Source organism: Mycetomoellerius zeteki, unplaced genomic scaffold, assembly GCF_001594055.1.
Source record: "Mycetomoellerius zeteki isolate Tzet28-1 unplaced genomic scaffold, Tzet1.0 scaffold70, whole genome shotgun sequence".
In the NCBI taxonomy this organism is placed as follows: Eukaryota; Metazoa; Arthropoda; class Insecta; order Hymenoptera; family Formicidae; genus Mycetomoellerius; species Mycetomoellerius zeteki.
This window is the reverse complement of record NW_017257720.1, coordinates 2,983,739-3,007,097: the sequence shown is the minus strand read 5'-3', so window position 1 is coordinate 3,007,097 and position 23,359 is coordinate 2,983,739. Positions and strand designations below refer to the sequence as shown.

Below are 23,359 nucleotides of genomic sequence, written 5' to 3'. Positions count from 1 at the left end.
TATATATATATATATATAGATTACAGTAATATAATATAATATATCCTGGGTCATAGGATATAAATGTGTGTCAAATATTCTACGGACATATTTCTATCAACCAAATATAAAAAATATTCTTATGAACATAGGTCTATATAGAAACGCTTAGTTTTTGTGGTAGAAGGAATTTTATTATTTAACAGTATCAAACAATTAATGGAACAACTAATGCGCATTTTTCAATATTAAACACTACACTGAAAAAAAGATTGGCTGCTGCAGCAAATTAGATGGTAAAATATGGCATAGTATTTTTAATTGGCTGCAGCAGCCAATTTTTGGTTGCTTTAGTCTATCTGCAATGTCAGTATAGGATTTCGATAAACTGCTGCAACCAATTAAAAATGCTATGCCATATTTTACCATCTAATTTGCTGCAGCAGCCAATGTTTTTTTTCAGTGTACTAAAAACGCTTAGTTTTAGAATGATTAAAGGTTTTCCCTATCTTTTTTGTGTATAATTGGCAATAATATAGATAAAATCATTTGGAGAAGATTATTTTGAATAATTTTTGTAAAAAATGTTTAAATGTTGTTTATTGAAAAATGTTGAAATATTTAAATGTTTCGAATTTCAAATGTTTAATGTAAAAAATGTTTAAATGTTCGTTATTTGTTTCATTCATTGTTTCATTGTTTGATATTGTTAAATAGTGAAACTCCTATCTAAAGAATAAAGCGTTTTTATACCCACGTTCGTATGAACTTTTTTAAATATTTGATCGATAGGAATACGTCTCTAGAATATTTAACATTTATTTATTTACACTAGTACTGGTTCAATCTTTTCAAAATTCTGGAAATATAAATATCACGCTAATTTAAATTTTATTTATTAAAGTAACACACGTATAGATATATATATGATGTAAATTAGTGTTGGGATTTACTTGCACATTTCGGCCAATTTTCAGCTTGATTCCTGCCCCTTACTTCATCAACCGGCGCGCAGCCTAAATGCCGAAGGGGCAGAAACCAAGCTTGGCAAAAATGTGCAAGTAAATCTCAGCACTGATTTACACCATGTATATCTATACATGTATTATTTTAATAAATAAAATTTAAATTAGCGTGATATTTATATTTCCAGAATTTTGAAAAGATTAAAATTTTCTGTTTTTATGTGGCATTTTAGGCACATTTTATTTATTATTATTCAGAAAGAAACTTTACATACAACTTATCGTTGTAGTTTTTATAAAAAATATTAAGATTTGCATATTAGTCGTATTTGCAGATTTTGTAAAGTATTCTGTGTTGTAAGAGTTCGAGTCTGGAATGATTTAAATTTAACGATTTAATTTGTGCTACTGTGACATGGAATTCGAAATTATAGGTTAAAATCATACTTTTTACTTACGTATTTTTCGATGAAGTTATTTACATAAGAAAATATCGTCAGGGGAACTGCAAATTGATTGAGGTTTATACTATTTTAATGAATGCACTTGGATTCAGAAAGCGGCTATATGTGCGCGAAATGTCAGATGTTTATTATATTCCAGTATATATCATCATATGATATTTCCAATTTCCACGAAAGATCTACTGCCTTTGTACGTGACAAATATTATATGATGCATTCAAACCTGAAAAATGAGATGCTTATAACGGATTAGGGTAACTCCGGCAAATACGCCGCGCCGGGATTTACGCCACAGAAGTCAGAAAAAATAGAAGGAGTGGGGGTAATTTTCCCGCACTACTCTATTACATGCCTTTATGTTATATTAGTATTGTATTTGTGTGTGTGTGTGTGTTATGATTTTAACTTCTTACTGTTAATATTAATGAAATTATTGTGAGTTGAATCGATTTGTCACTGTAATAAGTAGCACCATCATAAATTATAATCTACATAAAATGATTATTGTAGGGTGTGTAAAAGACTTAGTGGTTATTTCGTGATACGTACGTGTAGAGGAATACGTAAAGCATGTTGTATAGCAAAATACAAGTTCTTTGCTTTCGTATTCTTTGTTTAGTTTGTTGTCTTGTATATCCTACCTGTTTGGGATATACGGCATTTTTAGCTAGCGGGATTTATGCCCAAAGCATACAAAGTGCACAGATTGAATTCAGTGCATTAAATGCAATCAACGCATTACATGAAATATGTACCTCATGTCGTAACATTTGTAATATATGTAGAAAGATTATAATTATTATTTATTACTTCATATACATATTTATCATTCTTATTCCTTAATAAAACTTTATAAACGCATTTTATAAGTTATTGTGTCATTTTACGTCTTATGTATAAGTATTATTTGTAAATTTTTCATGAACCGTACATACCCTCTCTCCCCCTATGATTAGCCATATATTCCACTCCTATGGGATATACGGCAAAAATGCAAGAGTTTCAAAAAGTTCATTTTTTAATACGAAAAATAAATATATATATTTCGGATTTCTAATATTTTTTTCATAGTAGTAGACAGTACAAAGTTTTTACTGATATAGTTCGTTTACTTTAAACATAGTAAATAATACTTATATAATAGATCAAGTTTTTGATAGGTGCGGCGTATATACCGGAGTTACCTATATTCTTTGATGACACAATGTTGAATTTGCATTCATAAAGTCGTGTAAACGTTGTTAAAAATTTCATCTAATATATATCGTCTGTTGTTCAGTTATGTAATATGTTTTCCTATTTTAAACAATCTTATCCCGAAATAACTTTGAGTATGGTAATCATTTCTCATGAAACATATCGTATTATTTATTACGCATTATAATACATCTACGGAAAGCTGTTCTGCAATATTTCTATTTTCTGTTTTCCTCTTTCTTTCAGGATCGCGACGTTTAACATATTGCACTATCGATTTTCGCTTCAATATTATTTATATAGTAATCTCGTCTCTTATTTCAATTATTTCTCCATAAAATATAACACATTCTTCTTTAAATCGTCATTAGTTACATCGTGCACATTTCGTCAATAAACGCATCACATTGCTCACATTTTCATATTGTACTCGATGGACAATACACTCGTCACACACGTGTATAAGCGCGTGTCACAAATCCTATCAATGATTTATGACATTTCACCGCAAATACCACAATGCGACAATTGCACTCGCATACATCTGCGAGAAACAGATTTAATTTGACGTTTATGAGCGTTTTGATTCGATTTAGTATTTTATTGACGCGATACAAGTAAAAAATGAATATACTGACGATCGCGAATAATCGAAAATTTAGTCTATAATTTCATGTCCAGTCACTTCCGTATCATGAGCAGTGATTAACATAACATGGATATTATAAATGTTTCACGAGAAAGCCGTTTATCACGTACTTATGTTAAATTTTACTTTTCCCCTTAAATTGCAGCAGACTTTATACATGTTTGAGAATTTCTTTTAGAGTTGTGTGTGAATTTATCTTTATTAACCTTACGTCTGGTCTATTCGCTGTTTCTAACTGAACTACTACTTACTACCTTTTCAACAGGTTTTAAAACAAAAGCTTAGTGTCGCTACAACACTAGCGGCACCTAAGTCCGCCAATCGCGGTAAATTTGAATAAACATAAGTCGCACAAACTACTAAATAAAATAAAAAGTTTAGAAATAAAATATATCTTAGCAACGAGTAACGCTCGATATTACGGTACGGCAATGCAATCACACGGTTCATCCTCATCGTTAGAATTGTTACTTTATTACGGCAGATCTCATTAATTTTTATTCGCATTTTTTATATTGTATTCCCTCGAGAAGTTTGTAAGCTCAATTGGAATTTATAACGGTTGTGCTTACGTCTCGTATTTTACGCAAATCTCCATGAAATATTTCTGTATATTTCAAATAAACCGATCGTTTATTTAAACATAATGCTTGTACGACATCGATATTTGTCGTATAAATAACGACATGATGACATTTTTATCAAGACTTTTACAAAAAATATAGAAGCAATATAAACAATAAAAAATACGTTTACATTGAATATCGTATTTAAATGTGGATTCTCTTCGGATTTCATGAAATGCAGTATTATTGCATTCTGTCACGCTGCATGAAAGTTACAATCTGTGTATCACCGTAATTAATTGAATTACTTAACTTTAAAATGATTGCCGTATTTACATTTTATGAAAGTGAACTGTTTAATCAATAGAAGTAGTTGGCAAATTTTAATTGCGAGCAATCATGTATAAATTGTTAACAATGTATGATGGTAAATAAACATCCTCAATGCATATTTACAAAAACTTACTTCAACATACTCATTGTCAGTGTGCTCGAGAGACAATCAGAATTGCTGTATTTACGATTATTTGATCAAAGAGTAGATCTCTCTCATTATTGATCCAACGGCGCTTACCTGTGTCGCCCAGGAAATCGGTGATGAGCAGGGTCTCGTCGTCTAAAGCAGTGACGAGACTGTCCGTGCACGTGTTGGTGTTCTCGATGCTGATCTTGATGCTGTCATCTTTGTTGAGCCGTGGATGATTGTTCGCGGCGGGGTTGTTACCGGCGTGGCAGTTGTTGTTGCCGACCTGCTGGCCGAGCTGGTGATGGGGAGAGCGCACGGATTCGGTGCTGCTGGTGTGCAACCTCACTCCCGTGGTCGCCCTTCCGTTCACCAGCCGTAGGCTCGGTGCCCGATGACCGCCGCCGCCTCCACCACCGCCACCGGAGCCGGTCACAGAACGACCGCCACCGCCGCCGCCTCCGCCACCGCCGCCCTCGCCCTCCCTGCAACAAATTATACGCATTATATAAGTGTTCTCTTTCCCCTATCTCTCACTGCAAACACAAGCTATACTATACTGTATAGAGTAAAGTTCCTTATTATGAGATACTTTTTTTTAAAGACTTGTAATTTATTTAATTTGTAACCTTAATTTCTACCTTCATGTCTTTATGGGAAATATATTTAAGTTTTATCGCCAAAAGTTAGCGGTCGATAATAACTATACTTTGTTGTATGTGAATTTTTTTTATCAAAAGTATCGATTTTGATCATTCAAAAAAAGGATTCCTAATATGAGATACAAGAGTTTCCTTACATGAGATGGTATCTCATAACAGGAAACTAAGGAAAAAATAAAGATAAGTTTTTTATACACGTTTTTATTATATTACATAAAAGTAGGAACAAAAAATTTTAATGTTATACATAATAATTATACTTGTCATTTTTCGATGTGTGCGTATGTGTGTGACAAATCTCAATAATAATAAAATCGTTATTTTTAACATATTGTTCGATAGTATGCTTTGGGATATTGAATTGTTTAGATGCTTTCATATTAGCTAGAAATATCTGTGTATCTCATATTACGACTTCCTTACGGTTACACGATCACCAAATCTAATCTTTACAATTAAACAAATCATTTTATCACGTATTTTCCTATTAATACGATCTTACTTTATCATTGCATGCAGACTTTATTACCTAATATTTTTTTTATAATAAAACAAAATTTAAAGACTAACCTCACTAAAATTTGACAACATCCAATTTCACAAATCTTTGTTTGCAACGACTACACGCATGATCTAATAATGAATTTTTTACTAAATAGGTTTCACACTAAGAGTAAAAAGTTCATGATAGAACCAAACAAATGCGCTTATTAGTTTAGCAGAAACTCCGCTCTCATATTAGGAGCCTATCCCATAATAGGAGAATATATACCTTACTCTGGATAGAGTTCACGAATTTTCATGGAAGTTACCTCATCTTTTTTTAATTATACAGTAGGATGGAGCGATTTTTTTACTTCCTGTTGTGTGTATTTGTATTTTCGGAAAGGGCATAAAAAATTATGAATTTTGAACAAACAAAAATTTTTAATTGAATATCTATTTCTGCTAAAAAAAAAATTTTAAGTTATTTTTTTTTAATTTTTAATTTTATTTCAAATAACGAACTGAGACAACACAACGTGTGTCCTCAAGCAAACGTGAAGAAGTGGCATATACTATTATCGAATCTCGGCTTAAGAGGCTCAGACCTAAAATAAAAAAGATTTTCAACAATAAATTATAATTATTTTTAAGAAACAATTGTTATGAATCATTAATTCATAAAGTAATAAACTGATCGTTAATTCAAATAAAATAAAAAATGAAAGAAAAGACTTTTTCGGTTTTTTTAGCACAGAAGTAGATATTCATTTTTAAATTTCCGCTTGTGTGTGTGTCTAACCAAAATTCATCATTCTTTATACCCTTTCCAAAAATATATGTACAACAGAGGGTAAAAAAATCGCTCTCTCTCTTATACAGGATTTTTAGTTCAGGAGATTTGAGGAGAGTTTGTAACAAAGAATTATTCTTCTTGAATGCTTAAGGCTTCCACGAGCACTTTCTTTACAAAATGATGCAGGTTATCTTCGTGTTAAATCGTGGCATTCTAAGAATGGATTTAGACACGGAGATAATCCGCGAAACACGTAATTTCTGTATTACACTATATTATTTTTCTTTTATTAAAATTTGATTGTGTTATATATATATCTTTTTGTAAATTTTAAAAGAAAAGACTACAAATATATAGCAGAAGTAATGTTATTTTAATTTAAAGAATACATGAAAGCCATCAAAGAAAAATTGGAATTGGAGCAACAACGCGGCACGTCGCAATACCGCGTGAAGCGGTTTTCACTATCCGCGCATACATATTATTATGGAAATATTCGCTGCGACATTTCGTATGTAGTACAGCGATTCGACACAATGGTTACCGCGACGCATACTTTTCATATTTTCCAAGAGATCTCACAAGAATATATTAAAGTATGAAATTTTACAAAACTAAGTTTCGGAATGTAGGTAAAAAAATATTTGTAATTTCAAGGTTTTAATTATTTGCTCGTTTTACTTGATCAATCTATTCACGAATTGCGTTCCTTATCGAATATGGTATATATGATGAAATCTTACAATATTATTTATTAGTTATTAAATACTAAATATTTGATGAAGTTCAATAGTTTTTCATTTTGAAGTAAGAGATGTTCTAACGAGATTTTCAAAATATATCGTAAATTTTTTTGTAAAATATTACACGTATATCTCCAAAATAGACGTTTGGGAGAAAGTTAGAAAGAAGATGTAATGGTCAATTACGCGTGACGCTGATCGCCGCTGGTATCGACAGTTCGTTCGACGTGACACCTGATACAGTAATACTGATAATGCGTTTTCTCGTCGTCGTGATGTCGTATATTCAGTTCACCGCGAAATATCTCGGCGCTTCGATGCAAAATCACGAACGGTAATAAATATTTTCTCTCGCATACGGTTGTGTGAAAGCATTGTACATCAACGGAGGATTTTCACTATTGGCACGCAAGCCGACGCTGCTCGTTCTTGTTGCATACTAACAAATATCGATATCGTGAATTTAAACGCGCGGGCATGACTGCAGCGAAAGTGCAATGTTATCGCACTCTCACGCTTTACGCACATGACATAAATCAAATTCGTTCACATGCCTCGGGGTCAAATTGTATTATCGAAATTGTTAGGAATCACAGTTGATGGGCACAACAGGCAATCTACGTCAGTGTAACTTTGTCAATTCCTATCACGTCCCGTAAGGCATACAAAATCAGTCGATCATTAAACAGCCATTGCTAGATCGATCATCTTTATTTGCCCAACGTTTGAAATGTTTTAGAACATTGGAAATATAAAAAATTTACGTTATTATTTTTTAAAATAATCATAACATATATTAAATCATTCGATGATTAATAGATTGACGCTTTGTAATCTTTCTATAATTATTAAACCGATTTTTTTGCGTAAAATTGAGGTCTTTTAGATTGCATAATTGGGTAAATATTTATGCACATATTTAGATATTTTTTCTTTGACTTTATGTTACTTCTCTAAAATAATCCTAAAACCGAAAATCGCGAAAGTAAAACATAATAGTTAAAATAAATTTTGCACTAAAATAAATTTTGAAAATTTTTTAACTTCATTGATAAGTACATTCTAATTGTGTGTTAGCAAATTATATCTTATCACTTTATAAGTATATTATTTACGCACTAACAACCGGAGATTCGTATAAGCATTTTACGTATATTTAGTCTCACAAAAATTTATTTTTTTCATAAAATAAATTAGTTCAAATTAAAACAGAAAGACCAAATATCAAAACAGAGAGCCATTCAGAATGATGCACTGAAAATAAATCGAGATAAAATTTTATTACCCATTGACAGTTTTGACGGATACATTGATAAATTACTTTTATCACAATTATAAAATATCGCGATATACTTCTATGACATAAATTTTATCAAGAGTATGCTCGTTTTATATTTCTTCAAATAATAGTTGAAAATAATTTCCGCCACGCTGCATATCTATGTTACATCAATGGCATCCATCCGTACGTTATACGCATTTGGCGGAAGAAAAACAAATTGTCGGAAATTTTATCGCGTCGATCTAAAGTGCGACGAAGTACTCGCATATTAAATCACGTAGCGCGTTCGTAATAATTGCGCGTCAACATGACAGGCAAATAAACTAGGCGTCAAGAAAGAGACACGTCGGAAGAGACGTAAAAACAGCGGATGCGGTACATCAGGCTCTTCTTGCGCGCGGTTCGCCTTCGTAGAGTGGATGCTTTTCTTTCGAAAAGGTTGTTCGCGTGAAAGAAGCGATAATAGTAATAGAGAGAAGACCACTAAGACTAAGAATCCTTTATCTCTCGATACATAAAACGGAAAAGCGAAGAGATAAAAACAGAAATAAGATAGGAAATGCGAGGAAGTGTGCAAAATAAAAAAAAGATAGAAAGGATGAGATAGAAATGCACAGGATTTTAATATCTAGGAAGCGCAGTAATTATCTAACAACAAACTGCAGATGCCAAATTATTATTCGTTTTAAAATTATATTATGTTTACACGAGTCCTAAGTTCTCTTATAAGTATAATAAAAATCAGTTATCGATTAAAAATTTATACGCGAAGAGATTTTATTTAAATTACATTTTCGATATTTCCTTTTAGATGTATATAATTTTAGAGATTTATTTAGAAAATACTATACTTGGATTGAAAATATTTTTTTATTGAATTCTATATCTTTTTCATTTTTTTACAAAATTGTAGAAATTATAAATTAAATTATATATAATGGATTTTTTTCTTTTCTCTCTGCCTGTCTCTTTGATCAGCTCATTATTCTATATTATTTTATTATTTTAGCAATGTTGAATTAATTAATATTCTTTATTTAAATTACAATAGAGAGACGTAGCTTTTGGTGCAACAGTAAAGGATTATAGCTGAAGGCACAAATGCGCCTACATGTCCAGCTTTCATAGAGTAAAATCTTGTCTAGAGAAACCCGCGATGGCATTGTATGCTCCACTCGATAAATATATGTGTGTGTGTACGTGTTCGAACTAACCTCTAGTTAACACTGGAATCTATTTTAAGAAACCTCCCCGCCGGGCAATGCGGTCGACCACGGCAAAAAGCATTCAAGTCGAGATGTATGCGTCTCTCGAAAATACAAGACCGTTGGTAGAAAAAGAGTGTCAAGGTTCGTTTTCGATTACTAAAGGCTTTCTCAATTTGGCAAATGGTACGACGAGGGAACGACCTGACTGCCTTTGACAAAGAAAAATCGATGGATTTTGGCATTGGATGGGCAGAGTGTAACGGACTTTACAATGCCAGATTCTTAATTTCTACTAATGTACATACTTACAATATTTCAATGATATTTTCGATTGCTCTTATTTGAATTTTAATTTAGTTCCACCATTTTGTCATCCTTCTTGCGAAATTAAATTGACGATGCCGATAATTATGTTTTATTTGTTAACAAGAAGAGATGTACTTGATTTTTTCATAAAACTTTTTTGCAATATGATACTAGGCGAAAAATATTTCTAAAACAATCAATATTCTTTAACGAGTCAAAATGCTATATTATATTATATAGGTAAATGTTACAACGGTGGAACATTTTTCATTCAAAGGAAATCGGTAAAGTTGTTATTTGTGATAATCAGAAAGAAAGGAAATTATATATTCACCGTATGGTATAGATTTTCTGTCTTATGCTGTTTGCTTTACGTATGATTGTGCCTTCGTTTCTCGACCTCAATTTATCATGTTCTATCGAAAGGCGAATCGAATTGAACATAAATCAATATTGATGCCGCATCTTGCTGGCGCAGACGAAGTTCGTAATATGCAGTAGAATCCTCTAATCGCGAAATACCTGAACCTAATTAAGATAGCTCATAGTTATAAACACTTCGGTAATCAATAGTGTAGATGCATTAACAACCACGATTCTGCAGTATGACGAATTATAAATATTCCAATAAAACGCAATTAAAATAGAATATATAATTTTTTATGTTACGTGAATTACATGCTTGGTGAATAATAGCCAGATAGTTTAAATTAAAATAGCGTGGTCAATTAGAATGCTATATAGGTACATAATTGATATAATCAGAAGTCGCAAAAAAATATATTCATATAATTGTTCAATAAGATAATTGTATTTTTTACGTCGTTCACTCTGTTTCCGTGTATTTCTAGATTTTTTGTGATTATTATATATTATTATATTTACTTTCGAAACAAGCGATCTCTTAACAGAAGCGTTACAATTAAGTGAAAATTAAAATACGTTAATTACAAAACTTACGATTTATAATATTGATATATAGCTAATTGGAATCTGTTCTATGAAATTAGATTTGAATGAGATTTGATTATATACAATATTTTAGTGTATAATCTGAAATTGTATATTAAGGGAATATTTGTTAATTTACTTACGCATGCAATTCACTAAAGCACGTTTTGAATTAAATACATAATTATAGCTTTTGATTATAATTATTCGTCATTGTACATGTAAGCACTTAAGCAATTAATTGAATTCAAACAATGCACCTAGCGAGAAAAGCTAGTCTTTCCTTCCAACGTAAATTACTGTTCAAAGTTTATATTGAATATCTACTTGCAATGAAGTAGATATTATAGTTGATTTGTAGTTTTTTTCCATTGCAATTTTACAAGTAACTTTCATGATTACGATTTTCGATCATTTACGATCGTATCATTTATTAACTCGAACTCGATGATGCATTAAACAAGCGTTTAACAAAAGAAGCTAGTTTTTTCTTCAAATATATGCTGGTATTAAAAATGTATATGTAATCCATGCTTTATTGTAAAGATTGCAGTTTTTTTACATAATTACCTACTATTATATCTTAATAGCGAATATCTTTTTAATCTTTTATTAATCGCGTCTCTTACATTTTATAACTTGCATTTACGATGTTATAAAATAAGTTAAGAAATTTACTTTAATTTCTTAACGGCAAAAAATATTCTATCCTGCAAAATATACATAGAGGATCCTTAACTCTTAGGTATCGCGCTATGGGAACAATACACTTGGATATGGTATACCTAATTCAATTCGATTACTATATTAATAAAAATTAATATATTCCCATATAGGATCGTCAACCGGTCGTCAGCAGTTGCAACGAAATCAACGCTTAGCCAACGCTACGACTATCAACTGATGGCAAAGGTTTTGTCAATTGATATTGGGCCATCACTGGCAAATGACTGGCTGACAAATGATGGCCAATGTTCTGTCAGCCAATACTGAGCCATCACTAGCAAATGACTGGCTAAAATGACTGGACCAGCAGTTTGCCAAGCCCTATACTACGCCAGTATAGGTACCTGAACTATGGTAGTCAGTACTGGCTGATTGTAAAATCCTATATGAGTCGTAAAGAATTTTATCTCAATCGAATCGCCAGATATTAAGGAACATAAAGATATCAAGCAAATATATGTACGTTTATTAAAGAAATTATAAGCAATAGAAGAAACATTGGAAAAAAAGCCGTGTATGCTCTACCGAAAGAGTAACACGAAGAGTTAAATATCAGATATTAATTCTGATGATGGATTTCGAGAATTTTACGAATTTTAAGAACTTTCACGAATTTAGTGCCTCGACTTCTCTTCGAGTGGAGTTGCAAGAATAACAGTAACTTTTTAATATTCATTAAGAATTTAGGTATTTAATCTTTGAGTTAAGAACATTACATACCGTACATGATCTACTTTAATTTAACGACGAAGTTTTGTCATTTATATACACACCGAAAGCTTGCCCTTTTTGTGTTCATGCAATATTTTTATTGAATCCTAAAAAGCTTTTACTATTTCTCGTTTCCGACGGACAGAATGTTCTGTTCTTTTTATATGTCTCCGACTTTCTGCCATTTCGGTACGCAATGCCCGTACATTTATTCGACGCGGAGGTCAATGCAATTCCGGCATTCCGGCACTCTGCAACATGAATTCAAGCATTCGTCTCGGCATCGCGTAACAATAGAGTTTCATGGTCCAGCGAAAAACTATTATCATCGTTATTGTCACTGCCGTAACGATCACATCGATGTACGTAGAGTGTCGCCAATTGACTTTCTCTTAAATTAACGCCACACGAATAGCCGAAGGGAATTAATTTTACACGGAGGGAATTTGTATCTTCATATTTCTGTAATTTCATAATTTAATTAAATAACAGTTGAAATTATTCACGCGAGATAGTATTTTAGAACGTCCAAAAATATACCATTTTTCCTGGATGCGGTCAGTAGATATGCATACAGTCGCTCGAGATTGCATATCTACAAACCGTGCAAAAATGGCACATCGTCGGTGATAACTTTTAATTGCTTCCCATTCGAAAACTATGAAATTCCGGAAACAGGAGGAGCGTCAACAAAGATTTATTTATGTTTCTAATTTTACACTCTATACTTTACTGTTAACGTTGTTTGTTATTAGGGAGTTTTTGCAATAGCGTTTATCCAGATACAGTGAACGCTAAGATCAGGTTATCTTCTTCTTAACAACTAATTAAGAAAAGGATAGCGTGACTTTAGCGTTCACCGTATCTGAATTCACGTTATTGCAAAAACTCCCTATTGACCTTTAGACTGCCGACATTTTTTCGTTAAAATAATGGTCTTTTTTCTTGAAATTTTTTTTATATAAGTAACATACCCATGGCGCAAAATATCGAGATTTGTGCAGAGCCATAAAAATGGCTTTCCCAACAAGGAACGTACGATCAAGTAAAAAAATTTTTATTTTCTCAGAAATAGTGTATTTCAAGGTTCTTGGTATCACTAATTCCAATTCTGAGCATAGATTTAGGAAATCTCGAACCCTAAACGTAATATTGACAACATAAATGAATATAAACATATAGACTCATGCAGAGATCTTTCCTTTAGCATTACCCAGAGCTAACGACATAGACGTAAAAAGTTTATAGTTCCTTTTTTACTTTTTTGTATATTTTTCAATACTTATATATTTTTATATATTTTGGACAACATACATATATATATGATTAATACAATTAGTATGCCAAAATGGTATTTTAAGAGCCACATTCAAGAGCCACAAAAGTGGCTTTCCCGGCAGTCTAAAGGTTAAAAAGAATACGAAAAGAGCGATTTCGTTTGAATTTATGCATATCATTTATTTGCTACAATAACGATATGAAAAATGGTCATTCTTGAGTTGCTTGCAAAAAAGTGGAAATATAAAACAAAGCAAGAACATACATACCTTTATGCAATATACATTTATAGCTCTATAATTACTCTAAAATTGCATTTTAAAATTAATATTACAAAATTTTAATGATTCATTTATTAAAATATTCAAATTTATTTTTTGGAAAACTGTGTTTTTCGAGTTGTGTTGTAGCAAATGAGCGATATGTATGCAATGCTTTACATATTATAAATGTGACATATTTTTTCATAATCAGCTTTATGCCCGTATTCAAGGCCTTATATTTAAGGTTTCCTTATAATATTATCTTCTTATAATTTGTCTTCAGATGCTTTACGAATTATTTTATTGACTACTGAGTATCTAAAGATAAATGTAAGGAAGCTTTAAATATATAATAAGGTCTGACTATAAATATGAACATTAGACTTTTAGCTTTTTCTTAACTTCCTCCCCTCTCATATCTTTTCATTCTAATCTGTTTTCCTTTCTTCTCTGAATATTCGTCTCTAATGGATATCTTATCAAGATGAAATACCATAATTTATTCGTAATCTTGGTCAACGTATACTCGCAATGCAACTCACTCGACGAGATTTGATTTTTTTTTCAAGTAAGCAGCATCGCAAGTTGGGCTTGAAAGTTGGAGGTAACGAGTTGAAATGAACAGAACGCCTTTCACATAGCATGGAAATATGCCCGCCGCGGCTCCTCCGGCAATTTATACTGTGAATTTACGCCGCTGGGACGTACAAGCTCCTCGTCATACCGCATTAAACGTTCCGCATATTAAATGCTCCGCCGCTTATGAGTCCAAGTGGCATTACTTGAAGAGAAAAAAAGTTTTACGTATATTATAATGCAATCTTTCTTCCGCCTTTGAAATGGTTCTGTAGGATAGTGACAGAACTTTTCGCACAAAATAATTAAAAATTTATTTTAATGACGTTAAATGTTGAAGATGATTGATAAAGAAAAAAACCGAATTAACTCTTTTAAAAAAGTTTTAGAATTTTTATACAATACGTATTTTCGAGTAAAATAATTAAAAAGTTGGATGAAGTTCTCCGAAAAGCTCGGATCTTCTCTTTATGGAAAAGTTACATATTTTATAATGTGTTTATAACAAAAATATGCAAAACTGAGTTAACAATTTAAACTGCTGCTTGCTCAATTTTCATTTTTAACTCGCCTTCGAGCGTGTATCTGTACATGTTAGAGAGCATGTTTTGCTGCCATATTCAGCGCACATATTGTCATCATATTCACGCACACTCAGTAAAGGTACAACAATGGAGCGATTACGTTTGGTTGAGATACATATGTTGCTTTACCGGTCTCGTACATGCGAGACGCTTACTTCGGAATAATTTAGAATATGTCAGAAATCAACACTAAAACACCAAACAAGACAATTCAAGAACAAGAGTAAGTGACATCATCGCGCTACGTAACACTGACACCAAAATAACGTTCAAACTTGCCACGTCTGCATCATTTTCACGTGAAAGTAGAACATCAAATATTACCTCTAACCGGAGAATTACGCACATCCCAATTAATCAAATATGGTAATTATCGCAAAACGATTACATCGCAACCTGTTAAAATTTGGCTCTATAAAGTAGTGCCTTGTTATTTTCGAATTCTGTAGATATAATGCGCAAGCAGGTAGAAGAATACTTGAAAACCAATTTGGTGATCCTATTGCATGATATTGAAATACTTTTGTAAATCGATTTTCATAATGGGCACGGAAATTGATTTTGAACGATATTGAAAATATATTATATCTGCCCTATTCAGCGAATGTATGCCTGACACATTTTTCGCTGGCGATGAATGTGATATCACATTTTGAATATTTGCTGATCATGCGTATCACATAAATCGAGATCAAAGGATCATAATATAACGATGACGCAAGATTTTCGTTATAAATTCGTTGTATCGCGCGCGTTTTACGCTCCGAGTTTGTCTTATAGCGAGCGCGCAATTTACTCCCCGTGCAATCCCTGAAGGCTTACTCTTTCGATTGCTAGGAAAAAAAGCGAGCTTCACTGACCCATTTACTTGCGCAGGCCGATTCGTTTGGATTAGCAGTACCTAGTTATACGCCTCATATAACCCGATTCTTATGCCAGCTTATCGGCCTTAACGCATTTGCGACTACTTGCATCACCGGCATGTTGCGCAGTAAAAATGTGTAGCTTGCTCGCGATTGTGCTGCTAATAGTATTAAAAAACATGCAACAATTAAGTAAATTAATTTTCACGTTGATTTAATGTTGATTGAATTAAGACGAACAAGAGAGATAAGGAGAAATATTAGCCTAATTAAAATACAAAATTATTAATAATTTTTTAGATTGAAATATCAGAGGAGAGAGAGAGAGAGAGAGAGAAAAAAGAGTTAGTTTTATGAACTACATCATATAAAAAATATATATAAATATATTTTAATATATGATATATTATATTAAAATTAAAACTAAAAGTTAAAGTTTAAATCTTTATTAAAAACAACTGTGTCATATTGTTAAAGTTTATGAAAATTTTGTTCAGTTGATAATAAGAACAATTTATTATCGTAAATACATTAATGTATTCAATCTTTGAAAGCATACATATTCATTAGTCTCTACGGTTGACATAACCGGAGTTCGATCCCCCGTATTTTGCAGAATTTTCAATGTATACGCGACTATGATTCATTAACCCGGTGTTAAATGTCATTGCGTAGGTTTGACATTAAATTCAGCTACTACAGAATTTGATCAACAATACATTTGCACATTTCGTATTTAGAGCTATCTGAAATTGGATACTCATAGTTGGCCGCTTTTACGAACGTTCATTTTACGTGATAAATCGACAATATTTTTGTGTGCAGCGATTTATTTTAATTCGTCGGGCACAAGGGATTGATTATGGAAACGGATTTTTAACGTCTCTCGACCTTGCCCGAATTTCGTTTGACAGATGATCCCTCGATGAGATGCTTTTTCACAAAAATGCAATACATCCGGCTCCCATAAACGTATATCGATACACTGAATTTATCTTGCTGATTTCTAAATGAAGTTATATTTAAGATTTACGATGAAGATTCGCAATAACATAAAATGGAATGAATAGCATTTTCTTGGTTCAATATTGTGATATAAAGAGTAGCAAGCAAAATAATTAATTATATGTTTCTAATCACGATGTTTACTCCTATCTTGTACATTTTTTTGTTATTCAAATTTACTTCGTTAGACGGTTAGAATAAATAATTTCTTGCAAATAATATCGATATTGATAATGGTACAAATGGGCATGTAACGTAATGGGGACTCTCCCTTTAAGATTTAAGGAAGAGAAGAATAAAAATAATTACAAAAAATTACACATTTATAGAGTATGCTTAATGAGTATTCACAGGAAATTAATTTTAGAAAGGAAGAAAGAATTAAAAATGAAAGTTATAAAAAAGATTTTCTGAAAATCCAAGACGAACTTTAAATTTTTTCAGTTTGAGGAATCAGTTTACAATTTTAATAGAAAAATAAAATTAATTAATAAATTAAATATGTATGATTTTGTTGATTCACATCTCATAATTAATTAAAATTAATAATGTAAAACAAAACAAGTCCAATAGTTCATATTTGACTACTCTCTCCCTCTTCCCTGGATTCAAAAATCTCAACTCTAATTAGGCCCCCGCTAAATAAAATCCTGGCTACGCCTGTGATGACATATAGTGTTAGGACAGTGTAAATACAAGTCAGACTCGACTTATAGCGTTTTTCACTGGCAGAACTGATGCGCACTCAGTACACATTCCCGACTAGAATCTACGTTCGGGTACTGTCAGGTTTACCTTATATTTTACAAGGACCTGGTTTGGTTGACCTAAGGTAAGGTACACCTGAGAAGGTTCTCGTCAGGTTTGAGTATGGTTGACCTTTGTAAGGTTATAATTACCTTATATGTTATAAGGACCTGGTTTGGTTGACCTAAGATAATTCTGAATAAGGTACACCTAAGGGGGTTCTCGTCAGGTTTGAATATGGTTGGCCTTTGTAAGGTTATAATTGCTTTATATGTTATAAGGACCTAGTTTGGTTGACCTAAGATAATCCTGAATAAGGTACATCTAAGAAAATCCTCGTCAGGTTTGAGTATGGTTGATCTCGTTTCTAGTACGCAGCCACGCCACGAGATGGACGTGTTACTCGTAAGAAGAAAATGTCTACAAGTTCTATAAGAAGGCGTAGGCAAATCAATTTGGATAATCTCTTAGAGAGATTATAAAGTTCCTTCAGAGTATGTCTTCTGGGCCTCTGAAATATATGTTTTTTGCTTCTTTTGGAATGTGATGCTAAATTAATAGCATTTGAACTCGACTTAAAAATTTATCCAGTGATTTTAGCAGGTCCTAGCCAAGTCAACCTGATTAGGATCTGCTAAAATCCTTGGATAAATTTCTAATCGGGTATGCTGTGGCGCGTTAATAAGGATTTAATAATGAACCCGATATAAACCTGATAAGGCTATCCCGATAAGGTCCTGCCTAATGTGCTGCGTTACATGATTGATCAGGTCCCAATAAACCTTACCTTAACAGGACCTGATGGTTAATAAGGTCAACCTAGCTAGGACCACTGAATAAATTTCTAGTCGGGTTAAAGCTGTTGTACACTAACCTAATCTGAATGTAAAAGTGATACATCTAAATTAATAAAATACCCAACGTATATTTTATCAAATACCACAATAAAATTTATTGAAGATTTCACGATTTAATTCGTTTCTATATTTTTATTAAACGTACATCTTTACGTCGATTTGTGTACAACGACTTTAAAATGCACTAAGTGCATTTTAATGCGCACCAGCTCTGCCAGTAAAAAAACGTTATTAATGAATACATTAGGATTATTATGCCGAGCCTAAATTTGCGTTAATTATTCTCGTAGATATTCAAATATCGTGCGCATGGATATGTGAATAATTAACTGATTGTGAGGAAATTCTACAAATCTTCTCAATAATATTCACGAAACGGACAATTCGCCGCATCTATTCGTCTCAATACAAGCCGCGTTGTGTCCTGCCCGAACCACACAATCGAGCAAATGGCTTAGAATTTTGTGGAATTTCCTATATATACCGCGGTACGCCATAGGAATGCGTCGCATGAGAGTTTCGAATGCGGTATGGCTCGTATAGCCTTTACTCCACGGCACGAGATGCATTATATCCAGAGATTTTTATCCGGCAGATCAGCGTGCGAGTGCGACTTCAATTAATCGCCGTGAATTGCGAGCTCCGAAATGGTATTATATCGCCAAATCGCACGTCACGTTATTCTCCGCGAAATATACACGAAATATATCATATACGCGTTCTATTTTGCATTTAATTGAGTTTTCTTTCCATTTTAACCGATATTGTGATGTGCGCGAATCGCATTAGCGCTTTTATTATGTACGTTAATCAACGACATGCGAAACGATTGCCAATTTATCGAAGTTTCGCGATAATATTCATACTATACACTCTAAAAAATATTAGTGCAGATTTAAAACTCTTGATACTTGTATCAACACTATCATGTATGGATTTGAAACTTACAGTAGTAAATCCACATAATGATGTTAATATCAACACTATCATGTATGGATTTGAAACTTACAGTAGTAAATCCACATAATGATGTTAATATTAACGTCAATGATGAAAATTATATAAATACTGCTTGGTATTAAATCCATGTCGATATTTCTTAGAATGTACACACACACACATATTTCTGCGTTAAACCTTTAAGTAATATATTAATTTTTCTAATAAATAATTATAACGTATTAAATACTAATATGATAATGTTATTGTCATACTTATGCATTAATTAAACAGATCATTGTGCGAAAATTTGTTATATAATCATGTTTCTGTAATAAAAGTTTTACACTATGTCATTCTGTTGTAAATATTCAGAGGATATTGAGAATACGTAATTATAATAGGCATGTCGACCAAAAATATCAACTATATTCAGATATTTTAAAACTATCTATATTCATTCCGAATAGACATTATATCGAATATATCGAACAACGAATAGATTTCAAAAAAAACTTACGAACGAAGATCTGATATTTGATGTAGGGAAGGCTCTGTTCATTTATAGTCCCAATCAATATTATAAATGATAAATATAACTCCTTCTTTTATGTATCAATAACTAATCACTAGCCTTTAAATATTAGCTCAAAAATCTAAAATAAAAACAAAAGTTAAGAAATGTTATTGATGGAAAATGTATTTAATCATTTTTTTATAAACTCGATACCACTCACTGAACGTTCTTGCATCTAATTGGCACATTCCGTTGGATCTAAAAGTACAGACCAACCAAACAGATGCAAGAGCTCACTGAGCGTTCCATCAGGCTCAGCGTGATACTAGTGCTCAGAAACATCAGACGATTTGTCAGTTTGGACAGTTCGAATCTTAAGTTCGAACATTAAATAGTTCGGATTGAATGCATGTTCGAACTATTTTAATCTATTTCAGAGCTGAAAGTTCGAAATTATTACATTTCGAACTCAGACATCACAAATCGTCCTTAGGATCATCCTGAATATGTCCAGGATGGCTCAGGATATTTGTAGGATGATATCAATAAATATAGGAATTTTATTTAACTGCTCTTTTGTTTCCAAGGCATACTATATTTGTTTACTGTCCGAACCACTCGAACTTCAGACATAACGAATTGACATTTCATACTGATCACTGCTTAAGCTCGAACTGTTCGAACTGTCCGAAATATTCGAATTAGATGCTCATCTTTTTAAACTTCGAACTATTCGAATAGATCGAATATTCAACATGTTCGAATCTTTTGTCTGAGTCCTATGTGGTACCGACCTACCGACTACCGAATGCACCCAAAACTTCTAAAAGTGTTCATAAAAATAGAGAGTGAATACGAATATAATAAAAAAATATCTAGTCGATATTTTATTCATAATTTTTTATTCGATATTTTTATATCAGCAAAAAATATCGAATATTCGATATTATCGAATAACGATAAACATCCCTAAATTACAATACGCAATAGTGATCACACTTGTAATCACAAATAAAGAATATGTATTATTATATTAGTGAGTTAAAAATATGGAGAGAGCAAAAGCAATATTTTGGCATTTTAATAGAATTGCGAATTTTTATCAAATACAACAAATTAAATCGTTAAATGATAGGTCATCTAAATATCAATCAAATCCTTTCGATCATATTCCTCCCTTTTTCAAAATCAACGAATAGCTTATTATACAAATAGCACATTATGAAGTTTTTAGCTTCATTAAATTATACATACATGTGTTATGAGTAATTAATAATGCCTATATCAGTATCATCAATCATTAATTAATTGCGCATAACGTTATATAAATATGATATCAATATATTTCTCTTTCATCATATATATGGGCACTTCAATTTATACTTATGTCATTTTATAAATAATGATCAGAAAATTTGACGATGTTGAATGTTACTTGACATTCGGAAATCTTTAGTTATAAAAAAGAGAACGTCTGTTACAGAATATTATTTATGCGTTATATACCCGTCTGTTATAGAATATTATTCACGTGAGATAATATTTTAGAACGTCCAGAAATACATTTTTATCTCCTGAACGCGGTCAGTAGACATGTATATAATCTAAATATGTATCGGAGAGTCGAATGTTATAGAATAGTATTTTATTTCTATTTTCAATCTTCATGTCCTCTTCGTCGACGGAAATTTATTATTTATTAAAAGCAATGAGTAGAACATTGTAAACGTGCATTCTGCAAAAATCGCTTTTATTATTAGTTGCTTGTATGTATGTGATCTTGCTGGTAACATCATTATTACAAAGTAGATTTCTACTGGGTATTCATTTACTATTGGTGATAATAGAACAAAGCTAAATCTCCAATCGAAAATAACCTTCTTTTTCAACTAAATTATTTGTGTGGGCATTATGAGCACCTCTGGGAAATACTTTGCGAAAGTACTGGTCTCATCAGTGCCAGCACACGTAAGTCCTGTACTTAGACTTAATCGCCCAAACGTAAGTTCAGCCATACGACCTTTCAAAATTAATCGTATCGGAAAATAGACAATCTATAATTAATTTTACACACACAAACATACATAGTTTATTGGAATTATTCTGAAATACGTATATAAAAATGCTATTTATTTCGTTTCTATACTGAGCTGAATTGATTCAGTAATCATTTTATTTTATCTTGATGAGAAAAACTCGAGTGCAATTACAATTATCTTCTTCTTCGTAAAAAAAGAAATTTTTTTTATTTTATATATGATGTAGAAATATCTAGGCGTGCAAAAGTAATATTTATTTTTAAGAAACGGGAGTATGTAGCTATGTTGTGAAATAATTAAGATCGCAAATTTGTACGAAGCGTTTCCGACGAAACGTTAAAAATTGGATTGCGAAGTTTCCGCGACTCTTTCAGTCGAAATGAAGTGTACTCTGGTTTTTTTTACAGTTTTATACTGGTTTTATACAGTCGCCAATCCACTTTCATCGATTAAACTCCGAGATGTTCGTGTTAAACTTACGTCCCTCATTTGAATTCCGTGTTGATATATTACAGGTCTTCTTGCTATTTCTCGAATTTGACTGGAAAGGACATGTGGTACAGTACGCGCATACGTGACGATGAAGATACTTGAATGTATCCGAATACGTGTCGGTCTCAATGTCAGAACGTTAATTAAAAGTGAACATTTCAAAAAGTAGCTTTTAGCGGAGCCTCTCTTGCTTGTTTTAATCAACCAACGCGGTTTCGTAATCCCGTAAACAAAGCGATTGTCGTATCTCTTTTGATTATCATCAGCCATAATTAACCGCATCGTGGATTTATTAACGATAAGAATTTCACTAACATTTATCATCTAATACATAGACGTTGATTATCTTAGAATGTTATGGAAACTAGCACTCTACTTTTTGTACAAGCGCTGTCATAGAGTCAAGATTCTCTACGCCGTTCCCAAAGTAAATTATATTTTCTCGCGCTTCTCATCATCACATTATGCTTTCGTCATCGATATTTACATCTTTCTGCTGCCAATTTACTCTTTTAGCGCTTCTCTTTTTTCAGAAAAAAATGTCTTTTGGAATAAAACTTTCGGATTAAATAAATAATTATACATGTTACATTAAAATAATCACAACGAATATTTTTGTGTAGCCATGAAAGAAGAAACACAAAATATTGACTGATAATAAAATTTTTTAATCGTAGATTGCACCAGCTGGAAGATTAACCAGTAGTGCGTTAATCGGCTTAAACTACGTTATCTTATCATTATTAGTGATTTAGCCTACTGCTTGCATCGCAGTTACACCGGCACGATAGAATCAATATTTGCAATATGGATTAAGTCTGGGAAATGTTTATCGTGTGAATCTAAAAGCGATTTCCCTAGAGGTATTTAATTTTCATTAATTTTTTACTCGTTGACACTTCGCTAGAAATGAAACATCATAATGCAGTAATAAATCAATTAATAATGACAGGAAGTTATATCTTTTAAAAAATTCTGCAGAATAAATAAAAAAATATGACAGAAACATAGCTATTTTAGTTAAAAATATATATAAAAGTTAATTACA

The 23,359-nt window shown here is 32.0% G+C and overlaps 1 protein-coding gene across 1 annotated transcript in view; it reads right to left on the bottom strand.

Moving 5' to 3' along the window:
• Ih (hyperpolarization activated cyclic nucleotide gated potassium channel Ih) overlaps positions 1 to 4,722 on the bottom strand; it is an 88,664-nt gene extending 83,942 nt beyond the window's left edge. The window contains exon 1 of the mRNA XM_018458063.1: positions 4,395 to 4,722. The gene's annotated coding sequence lies outside the window, so the exon portion shown is untranslated. The remainder of the gene's footprint in view (positions 1 to 4,394) is intronic.
• Positions 4,723 to 23,359: the final 18,637 nt, after the last annotated feature.